At 40.0% G+C, this 11,260-nt stretch overlaps 1 protein-coding gene across 1 annotated transcript in view; it reads right to left on the minus strand.

Moving 5' to 3' along the window:
- The window catches only part of PDZRN3 (PDZ domain containing ring finger 3), a 223,113-nt gene extending 215,635 nt beyond the window's left edge, over nucleotides 1–7,478 (minus strand). The window contains exons 1-2 of the mRNA XM_011937218.1: nucleotides 7,386–7,478; nucleotides 823–930 (exon numbers count right to left, since the gene is read on the minus strand). The gene's annotated coding sequence lies outside the window, so the exon portion shown is untranslated. The remainder of the gene's footprint in view (nucleotides 1–822; nucleotides 931–7,385) is intronic.
- Nucleotides 7,479–11,260: the final 3,782 nt, after the last annotated feature.

The raw sequence follows: 11,260 nt of genomic DNA on the forward strand, positions 1-11,260 counted from the left end.
AAAACACCAGTAAAAAATTTGTATCAAACTTTGTATTATATCAAACTCATCAAAAATTTATATCAAACTCATTTATATCAAACTTTGCAACAAGAGCCCATATGAAGAGGCAACAAATCGTTCTCTCCCTTTCAGTGACTCAGAGCATCCTAGAACACTGCAACCCTGTTACCAAGTGTTGTCTTGGTGGGGCTGAGAGATCCACTTCCCCTACATGAGTCTACAAACCTGCTATATAAAAGTCTGAAATGATGAAAGAACTGAAAATGGAGTGAGTGATGATATGTGAACCCTAATATCAACCTCTGCCTGCAAATCCCTGGGCAATCAGGTTGTACAACTAACGACAGGCTAAGAGGACAAATATAACAGAGAAAACTATACATTTGTAGAATTAAGTGTGTGCTGTGAGCTCTGAAGACATTAGAATGACTCCAAAGCTGACATAATTGTACCCTGGTAATCAATATGTACACGGTGCACAATTTGTACAACAGGGATTGTTCATCTGGTTCTGACACCCAACTCTCCAATGGTTTCCGCGCGAACCTGTAACTGATGCATACGAAACAGATTCAGGTACACATGAAAAAAGCCAATTTGTGAACACTCCACTCATGATCTGGCTTTTCTACATTTAACAAAAATTTAACACCAAGGCAATCAGCACTCAATCTGGTTCCACACAATGGGAGAAGTGTGACTCCGGCTCAACCATCTACCACTTTAGGCCTCCCTCCCCAATCAAACATCTTGCTTTGAGCTGGACGAAGATGGGATGGCATTTAGCCTATTAAAAGACACTGGCCAGTATTCACATACCTCAATAATCCTGTCATGAATTTGCAGGCCTCCTTCCTTGGCTGCGGGCCCAGTGTCAACTATCTTGGATACAAAGATTCCTTCACTGGATGATCCATCGTGGTTATCCTTTGGGTTAAAAAAACACAAGCATGAATGCTAGACATTAAGTTGAGCATGAAAGTAAAGCTTGCACTCTTAAAACAGTAATTGACTCTTGCTGTGTCAAAAGTGGCAATAGGGTAAAAGGTATTTGTTTCTCCTAATTTTTGTTTTAAACTAAAATAAACACACAGTAAAATATTTCAAACCACACCAAAGGACATAAAATAATGCGGCCCTGCCATCTCCAACCCACTGTCCTTCTTCCCCCCATGGTAGCTATTTGACTTTATGCATCCTTTTGAAAACATTTTAATGCATCATCTTCCTAAATATGCATTTGTTCCTTTTTGCACCCAAATGCAATTATGCTAGTCTGACTTTTATGTCCTTACCTCTCTCATTTAACCCTAAAAATCATTAAGATCTTCTACTACCAATTCCCCAGGTCTGCCTTACTTCTTAAAGTGACTGAACAATATCCAACAAGAGGCTAATAAACACTGTTTTCAGTTGTTGTGATTAAACAATGCTGTGACAATACTCTCCTGCTTGTATTTTAAATTATCTCTGCTATTATAGTTCTAGGGCAAATCCCTAACAATGGAACTGCTGGGTCAAAGGATATGTACATTTCATAGATATTGCCAAATGGCTTTTCAGAGAGTTTATACTGATTGTTCATTAGACGGTATTTTCCCACATCCTCATTTGCACAGGATGTTATTAAGCTTGTAAATATCTATTAATTTGACTGTGAAAACATATTTTGTTTTTGTTCCAATGCACTACCATCACTCTAGTCCCAATACATTCTGATCTCCGACCTCCTTGAATCCCTTTAGATCTTCGAATTAAATGTCAGAACTAAAACTTTCTGGGAACGATGACGGCTCACTGCTCAAACTCCTTCCTTTCTTTAAAATCAAAAGGCTCCAACGAGCTCATAAAAAACCCTCACAGCTTGTTCACGAACTTCTTTTCAAACAGCATTGCAATGAGTTCTCTCCAAGTGTGTGGATTAAATTTCTAGTGATTAACAGATGGATTTATAAATTAAATGGCACAAGCATGTGATATTTCCAAACAAAATCATTTGAAATGTAAGCTCAGAATGTTTCACAAAAACTCCAAAATCTAGTCATGGTAAATTCCTTGCCGTATGTCATTAGAAGATTTATTTCAATAACAATTACTCTGAATACAAATATATAAAAATTCCATTTGTTAAAAATAACTCTGAAAATAAAACATTTTCCTCTTTAAACAGCAAAAAACAAAACCAAAAAACAAACCCCAAATTCTATTTTTTTTTTTTTTTTGAGGCGTAGTCTCGCTGTGTCGCCCGGACTGGAGTGCAGTGGCCGGATCTCAGCTCACTGCAAGCTCCGCCTCCCGGGTTTACGCCATTCTCCTGCCTCAGCCTCCGGAGTAGCTGGGACTACAGGCGCCCGCCACCTCGCCCGGCTAGTTTTTGTATTTTTAGTAGAGACGGGGTTTCACCGTGTTAGCCAGGATGGTCTCGATCTCCTGACCTCGTGATCCGCCCGTCTCGGCCTCCCAAAGTGCTGGGATTACAGGCTTGAGCCACCGCGCCCGGCACAATCCCTATATTCTAAAGAGGGAAGGGAACGACTTCAAGTGTGATTCAATCTACCCCTTCAAATGCAAGAGCAATAACTCATGTTGGAAAAATGTACATATCTCAGTCCTTCTCTCCTTCCTTCTTCACACTTCCCCAAACACACACACACACACACACACACACACACACACACACACACACAGAGTAAAATGTTATATGATTCACCAAAAGAAACCAAAATCACAACCTAAAATGAGCATTAAGTGTTTTTCCTGACATTTACCCCACATGACAAAGATATGTCTCTAACTGGCATCTGGATTCCATCAACGCTCTTTCAAGAGAAGGGTCAGGGAGCCTGCGGGTGCTGTGTAGGATCAGCTATCCTCAAAAGGCATCCCTGCCTAGCATCACAGTGCTCTGCACAGGCCTCCTGTACGCTAACCCTTTACCATCTGAATACCTCTGTGCCTCCTTCCTCTCTCACGGCAGCCTTACTGATGCACTAGTCTAAACACATCTGTGCAGCTCCCTACATGCACGCCTGAAATGTATGTATAAAACTACACAGTAGCTTCCTTTACTGAGCACAAACTAGATACCAGGTACATAGTGAGTGTTCTATGTGAACTGTTTAATCCTCACAGTAACCACAAGTGATAAGTACTATTATTATCCATTCCACAGATGAAAAACCTGAGACTGAGAGAGAGGTTCAGTAACTCACCCAAGGTCACACAACTAAAACGTGGTACAGCTCAGTTTCAAACTGAGGTGAAGTGGATCCTCTTGCACATGCTCTGTGTGCAATATAGTCTCCCACTGAGAAAACCCAAAACACACAGGAATTCAGAAGTTCAACATTTCAGGCTATGGAATATTCCACTAGATGAACTTGAAGAGTCTCAATGGACCACAAAAGATTTATGAACAAGCTTGAGTTCCCTAAGAGGTGATGTCAATATATCAAATGAAAAGAGATCTGTGTTTACTCTGATTTAACCACTTTGCATTTCTTGGCTGGAGAGAAAGAGGGAGATAGGGGATGGGATTTTGGCTTTCGTTTGTTTTGCAAAATACCACACTGCACATAAGCAGTAACTCTTAAGGAGCACTAGAAAGTTCAAGCAAAAATCAGAGAGGAAGAGGCAAGAACAAACACCAGAAGTTAGATTAAATTGAGGCAGTGGTGAGGGGTGGGAAAGGATGCAAAAAGCACATAAAGCAGGTAGGGCATGGCAGCTCACACCTGCAATCCCAGCGCTTTGGGAGGCTGAGGCTAGTGGATCGCCTGAGCTCAGGAATTCAAGACCAGTCTGGGCAACATGGTGAAACCCCATCTCTATGAATACAAAAAATCAGCCGGGCATTTATGGTCCTAGCTACTCAGGAGGCCGACGTGGGAGGATGGCTTGAGCCTGGGAGGCAGAGGTTGCAGTGAGCTAAGATTGTGCCATTGCACTCCAACCTGGGTGACAGAGTGAGACTCCCATCTCAAAAAAAAAAAAAAAAAGAAAAAGGCTAGATTTTTTTCTTAAAAGGTATCTCTATTCTAAGTTTGTTTGGCTCCTCTCCTAACACATTTTAAGTTAGAGCTATGTATCAAGGTGAACTAATATGACTTGGAATTTGTTTTGCTGGCTTAAGTAAGAGAGAAATGTAAGGGACTGTTTTCATAGCAGGGGTACCTAACAATAAAGTACACTTCCCAAAGGCTTAGATGAAAGGTTTGATACAACAGACTAGCTGCTGTTTCTTTAGGGTTGAGGACTAACAAATGATATGATTTTGCTAAGAGCATTGCATACTGATCACGCAATGAAAAGCCTTACGTCAGAGCTATGGCTGGGCTATTTCACAACCCAACCAAGCATCTAACACAGGAATTCCTTGGGAAACACAGACATCATTTGTACTGTATTCTTCTAGTAACTAATGTGTGTGCATTGTTGCTCATCTTGGCTTTTTAACATGTACTCAATGACCTGCCAGATTTTCCAGGCAACAGTGCAGAATACATTCAGGTTTCATTATGCTATTTCTGCTAATCAGGACAAATTTTGAAAAACACTATGGCAAACACATGCAGGTGGAATTAAATTTTCCTCTGGGGGCCATGCAGGCAGTTCTTGCAAAAGGACCACATAAACTGAAAATAGTAATGCAAGCTACAAAATCAGGTCTGGCTTGTACTCAAATCACCTTTTGTAAAAAAGAAAAAGAAAATAACTGAAACATGCTCTTTGATAAGCACAAGGAAGAACTGTATTCCAGTGGGGCTGGAATGTCACTTTGCACCTGGTGAGTGTGGAAACTGAACACCATCTTCACTGGCTTTAACATAGTAGGTTTCCCAACAATCACTTGGCCACAGGCCTCTCCATTTTGAGCAATTTCCAACATTAGGCTTTGGTGTGGTTTAGACCTGGGGCAGAGAATAGGTCTTCTTGGTTTGGGTTCTTTTGTTTGCTACAGCTTATGAAACATTTAATTGTGAAGTGAATATTAATTTATTGAAGTTGTTTCTCAAAACTGGTAACAAAGGGTGGAGGAATAATTATGAGTGTAAACAAGGAACAGCCAACTCATCTGTGCTAAATGGCAAAACATGTTCCTGATGGTAAATTGTAGAACATGGGCTCGTGTTCTGACCCACTGGCTCAAGTCTGACCCTGCTGCTTCCTGGAGCCAAATGTCAAGATATTTGAGTGCAGCTTTGCTCCCTCAGTCCCTCCTAAGACCGGAGAGTGCAGCAGACCCCTGCCAGCAAAGATTAAATCAGAACAGCACATGATGGCACACAGCCTGGGATCTCAACCAGTAAAAGGTAAAAATAAAAATATACCAACCTCACGCAGTTCTACAGTTTTTTCAGAATTCCACGGAGAGAATACAAGAAACACAACGATGTGATCACATCCCTGGGGCTCAATAAAGTGGGAATGATCCCTGTCCCCATCTACCTTCATATTTATAATTTAGTCTCATCATTTACAATGTTCTTTTTTATATGTATGTTGGATAAGACAGATAATGTTCATCATTTTAACAACTACAAATCACATAAAGTTGTCGTTTCTTATAATAAACCATTGTTTGTTTGTTTTTGAAACTGCGGAATGGGCTAAAAACAAAGGGAATTTAATCATAAATCTCTTTGTGTCACTCTCTTCAACTGAAGCCATGTGTTGGCCACTCCCACCCTAGGTAATTTAAATCCCAGACTCAAGACTTAGGCCCTTTGGGGTCAAGCCCTTGTTTTCTTCACCAGCCCTCTTTCTGACCACTTCCCCGCCCATCCCTCAACTCTTTCCATTTCCACACTCTGCTTACTTGCAGCTCCCCCAATTCCCAACTCTGTTCCTGCTCCAGGCCTTGTATCAGCGCCAATTTGTACCCACCCCTGCAAAAACCCTAGTGTCCAACCGCTTTATTTTAGCCCAGGGGTCTTCACAGGTGGATGCATGTAACACAATGCATTGGAACGGCAGGAGAACATACTTCACATTTTATTCATAGTCATATTTTAATTTTATTATTTAAAATACTCCCTTTTGTAGGTAACTTTTAATAAGGCACATAACGTACTAGTTTGGTAGTGTGTACACATTATATATACAAATAAAATTTGGTCATCTGATCTAGCAAACTCTTGTTCAACCTTCTGAACTCAGCTCCAAGAGCCCCTCCCCAGGACACCTCCTCCCGCAGGGTTAACTCATCCCAAGGCATCATTAGCTGGGGGAAGGCACAGAGTACATCAATGAGAGCAGCACTATGCTCTCCCAACTCATCAGTCTCCCCATCTGGAGGTGAGCTCCATGAGGGCAGGGCACACACTATTCCTATCTGGATGGCTAGCATCTTCTTGTCCTTCAGGTTTCTGCTTACTACTATCTCCTCTTGTCTTTGCTGATAACCCAAGCTAATGATACCCTTTGCTTCTTGGCTGGTATCTGCCATGTGCCATCCTCCCAGTTTTTTTCCTTCATCATACTTCTTCCAATCCAATCTGTAATTACTGTATTCACTTGTTTCTTGTCTGACATTCCCCACTAGGACTCAATGACCACAGGGCCTCAGTCTTTCTGGCCTCCATTGTACCTCCTGGCCCTTAGCAAAGAGTCTATGTTCAATACTTATTTGCTGAATGAAAGATTTTTGTTTTCTTTTCCTTTCCTTTAACTATTTTCCTTTCAAGCTAATAAACAAGGAGATGGTCAGGAAAGGAAAAGGGTAAGGGATGGGACATATTCAGATAATCCCCCTTGAAATGTGAGATTCTGAAACACTGCTACTCTCCGGAGCCCATTCTTTGAACATTTTCCCCATAATTAAACTGGCAGATTTGAATTCGGCCTCTTCTTTCTAGAGGAGTGTCTGCTGATCAATGTGGTGGTCAAAGAGCTGCAGTGGGAGGAGAAAGCAAAGGGATGCAGTCACCCACAAATTAGGGAATTGTCTCTGACTAATGAACAACTGACAGAGCAGAACTCAAGATCAGGCTTCCAGTCTGGAACCCACACTCCAGCTTGGTCTAGGAGGGTGGCTGGTTACCAATTCCAACTGCACACATCTCATGCAACTTCATCCAGCCCAACTGCTATACAATCAGAAATGTACCCCCTAATAAAAAAAAAGAAATTCAAAAAAAGAAATGCACCCCCAGAACCAAACAGTTTAAATTAGCTGTTATATTACTAGGCCAATGCTGTTTTAGGAGACTGCACAATAAAAATCCCTAAGTGTGAAGATGTTAGATAGCCAATGAACTCTAATGACAGAGAGCAGAATGAAGTGAGCAAGGTTTCCTGCTCCTCGCTGTCCCCTTCAAACCTTGACCTCTCTTTCCAGCTACACCAGGAAAAGGAAAAACACATTTTAGTAATTAACATACCACACTCGGCCGGCCACCAATAATATTGAATCCCAGGGAGCCAGAGTCCCGATGCAGGACAAGAGTCAGGCTTTTGGTTTCTTCGCCCTGCAGGTAACAAATAAGATCAAATTTTTATTTACCAACAGGGAATAGATGGTAGGAATTTTCCTTCTATCTAAGTGTACTCAAGGACTACTCAGCTAATCATTACAAATCCTGTTATCTCTTGGGAAGTTTAACCAAAGAAACTTCTGGAACCCAATCTGAAATTCTGTCTTGTGTTTAAGAGCTTATAAACATTTCTAGATACCATCTAACCCTGGAATGACCACATAAGAATGTCTGGAGATGACCAGACATGCCCAATGAACATTTTCTGTGAATGACACCTTGGTCTGCAAATGCATCTTTCTTTTGACCGGCCCATCGTATGCAGGCTGTCTAGACGGCTACTTTCTGTTCATTTCTCAACCATTCTCAACAGCAGCATTCATGTCATGTCATGAAAGGTTCAAATAGCAATCCTTTCGGAAGTGTGAGTGCATGCATGGCCCATCAATAGCCATCTCTGTTTGGGAGACTTGGGGAAAAATAGTGCATGAAAAGTGAGATGCAAACACAGAAAACAAAAAATCCTGAATCTTACTGAAAAGGGGGAGGAGGCATTTTCACAAAGTAATTACTGTCCAATCCACACGAGATGCAGAGCTGTTTAACAGGAAGCACTCTGTTTAAGGCTGGCCATTGTGAACCCCTTTAAATCAAACAAGTAGAAGTGACCCAGGCAGGTCACAGAGCGTAATGTTCGACAGTCAAAGGCAACAGAGATGCCAGGGAGAGTGTTCTCAACTAACACTCTCAAGTGACAGCAGACAGATAAAAATAGATTTAACCTTATGTGAAAACTGTCACGTAATATTCTTTGACATAAACATTCAACTCGCTGATACACCTTTGACATGTTTCCAATTATATGAATGACATGCAAAACATCGCAGCCTGTGGACTGCCTACAAATTGGCATTTGCTTCACTTAACATTTTCTATTTAAATATGGTAGTATTCAAATGTGGTATTTCTTTTCCATATAAAATATTTAATAAGCTGTTTTAAAAATAACACTGACAGCTTATGACAAAAGAGATTTTACTCTGATATTTTTGCTTTCTGTTCAAACTTTTGTCTTCTACCTTTTCTGGGGAAATAAATGGCCATATTTGAAAGGCATGAATGCAACTCTCTGACTCAACCTCATTTGCAAAGGAAAGTACTGTTTCTACCTGCAGTGCCCTGTGAGTTTTCCGGAGCACTGCCTCATTTATTGCTATGGCTGTCAATGTGCAACTCTGGTGTCACATTTTGCCAGGAGAACTGTGCCCAGTAGAGCTAAAAAAATATTACTAAAGATCAACGGGCTTCACCATGTAGAATTATCTCCATGCTTAAAGTCTTAGTAACCACAACCCCTTTCTCATGACTATTACTATACAACCAAATTAAAAATATTTTCAAAACTTTCTTGTGAGCCTAAACATCAATTAGAAATACACTGTGAAAACAAAAACGACAATTTATTGTGAGAAAAAGATACTCTGTTTCTGATGAAATAACTAGGTGTCCTATAAGGACAACACAACACTCATTTCTTAAGAGTCACTTACTCAATATATAAAATACAGAATTACATATAAAAAAGCAGCTAGTCTCTATCAAGTTACTGTACCCAGTGAAAAACAGCAGGGCCTCTTTAATGACAGCCTATTGGGTTTTTAAAAATGTTCTGATAAACAGCACCACCATCCAAAGCATCTATCAATGCTGTCCCTCTTTAACCAATTTGAACTGTAGCAAGTTAAAAGGCAATGACTTTCACTGCTTTAAAGGAAAATCCAGAATCAATCTAACAGTTTTGAGATATAAACATGATTTTCAAATTGAAACAGTTTATATCTTTCTACTTAGGACGCTGAAAATCTCACTAAGTCCATTTCTGACTTTGCTATCTTAAAGGGGTGAAAAGTTAGAAATACATGGGAATTTGGCAAGTTATCTTACATATCTTATATGTCTGGCTTTCATAATTAATCAATGATAGAAACTGCACAGTTACACAGTAATCCAAGGCAGATGGCTTTAATTTGACAATCTCAAGTGATGCACAAAGAAGAATGCACAATCATATGATTTAAAAGATTGGTTTTCAATCTACTGTATGATAACCACTTCTTCAAAAAAAAGAAGAAAATAATCTTATTACATTGCATTGACAATGATAACAGCTAACATTTACTGGCTGCAAACTATGTGCCAGAAACTAAAATGAGCATTTAAATGCTTTATTTCATTTTTTTTAATCCAACCAATCTTAAAAATTGCACTATTACCATCCTCATGACATAGGTGGGAAGACTGAGGGACCGTGATTAAGAAAGTTGTCCCATGCTAAGGAGCTAGTAAAACGTTGAGCTGGGATTCACACCTATACTTCCCAATCCTGCACCTTAATTACACTTCTATACTACTCTCTTTCTGTGTAGAATATAGAAAATAATTCCACATAGGTTAGCAACATCTTAGGTCCTGCTCAAGATGGTTTTATTGTTGAAATTCCAAAAAGGAACTTATCAAAGGAGGGCTTATCCAGGAGGCCAGTATCAGAACAAAATTCCAAACTGTTTACTGAACTATTTATCTCCAAAGGAACCAATCTGAGATGTGTGAAGACATCTAAGTCCAGCCCTGTCCTCAGAGATTTCTCCCAAGGGAGAATTAAGACAATGTCTGAAACACAACATTCCTCGACCAAACAGCATCTTGCAAAGAATGTTTCTGAACAACTAAGTTGACCTTCTGTGCTTCCTTGCCAGATGCAATGCCAGGAAGAAACAAGGGTGTTCTTATTTTCTATAAGCATCTTGATCTAGTCTACTGTCCATAAGGGTCAGACATTGGCTTTAGGTTGCATTGCCAATTTTAGGCAACATGTAGAAGATTCAACACAGGATGCAGGGAGGGATAAAAGAAAAGTTCAGACTGGGCTGAATTCCTTTCATTTCTCTAACTAATTACCAAAGGTTATTTGCTATTCGTTGACAACTTGATTCTGGTTTTTCCTTTTCATTCCTTTCCCATAAACAGCCTTAACTACTTTAACTTCTAATTTTTCAGAAGAAGTATTAATTGAGATTGTAAACAGATATTCTTCATACAAAACATTTAACATGTTAACACTAATCTGTTCCTAGGGTCAGAAAGGTTCAGGATAGAGGGTACTTAAATAATTCTCATTCAATTACATCCCACCACTTGAAAAGAGGTGTAAATGGGATAAGGACAAAGGCTCTTATCGAAGCTGCTTTCCCGACTGTTCACAGACATGGTAACTGTGATAGGCAGCAGCATCTTTCATTTACAGGAAAATTTAACCAATATTGGTCTGTTTGGGTAGTTTATCATAACCCATGATTTTCAATGGTCTCAAAACATAGTAAAACAAAGAGGGAAATGAGCCCAACTTCACATAAACTGATAAACCAATAAACACACTTGCCTTCTGAAGCAGGGATTGTATCAGTGCTCTAAACCTGGAAAAACTGAGGCTCAGGGAAAATTACACACTTGCTCAAGATCACACGGTGGCAGAGTAGGAAGGTCATGACTGGAACCCAGGTCCACATGTGACTCTGGTGCCTACGATCTTTGTACTGTGCTGGTAAATGTTTGCACCCTATTCTAAATCCTTCTGCCTCCAAAGACTGAGCCTGGCATGATGGATCAGACAATTAATTCTTCTGGCAATTAGAGTTTTAAGTAAGGCTTCTTTGGACTATGCAATAATAACTATAAAGATTAAGAATGTCTATTATACCCTGAAAAGTATAAGAAGACTATGC

Source organism: Colobus angolensis, unplaced genomic scaffold (assembly GCF_000951035.1).
Source record: "Colobus angolensis palliatus isolate OR3802 unplaced genomic scaffold, Cang.pa_1.0 Scaffold160, whole genome shotgun sequence".
NCBI lineage: Eukaryota > Metazoa > Chordata > Mammalia > Primates > Cercopithecidae > Colobus > Colobus angolensis.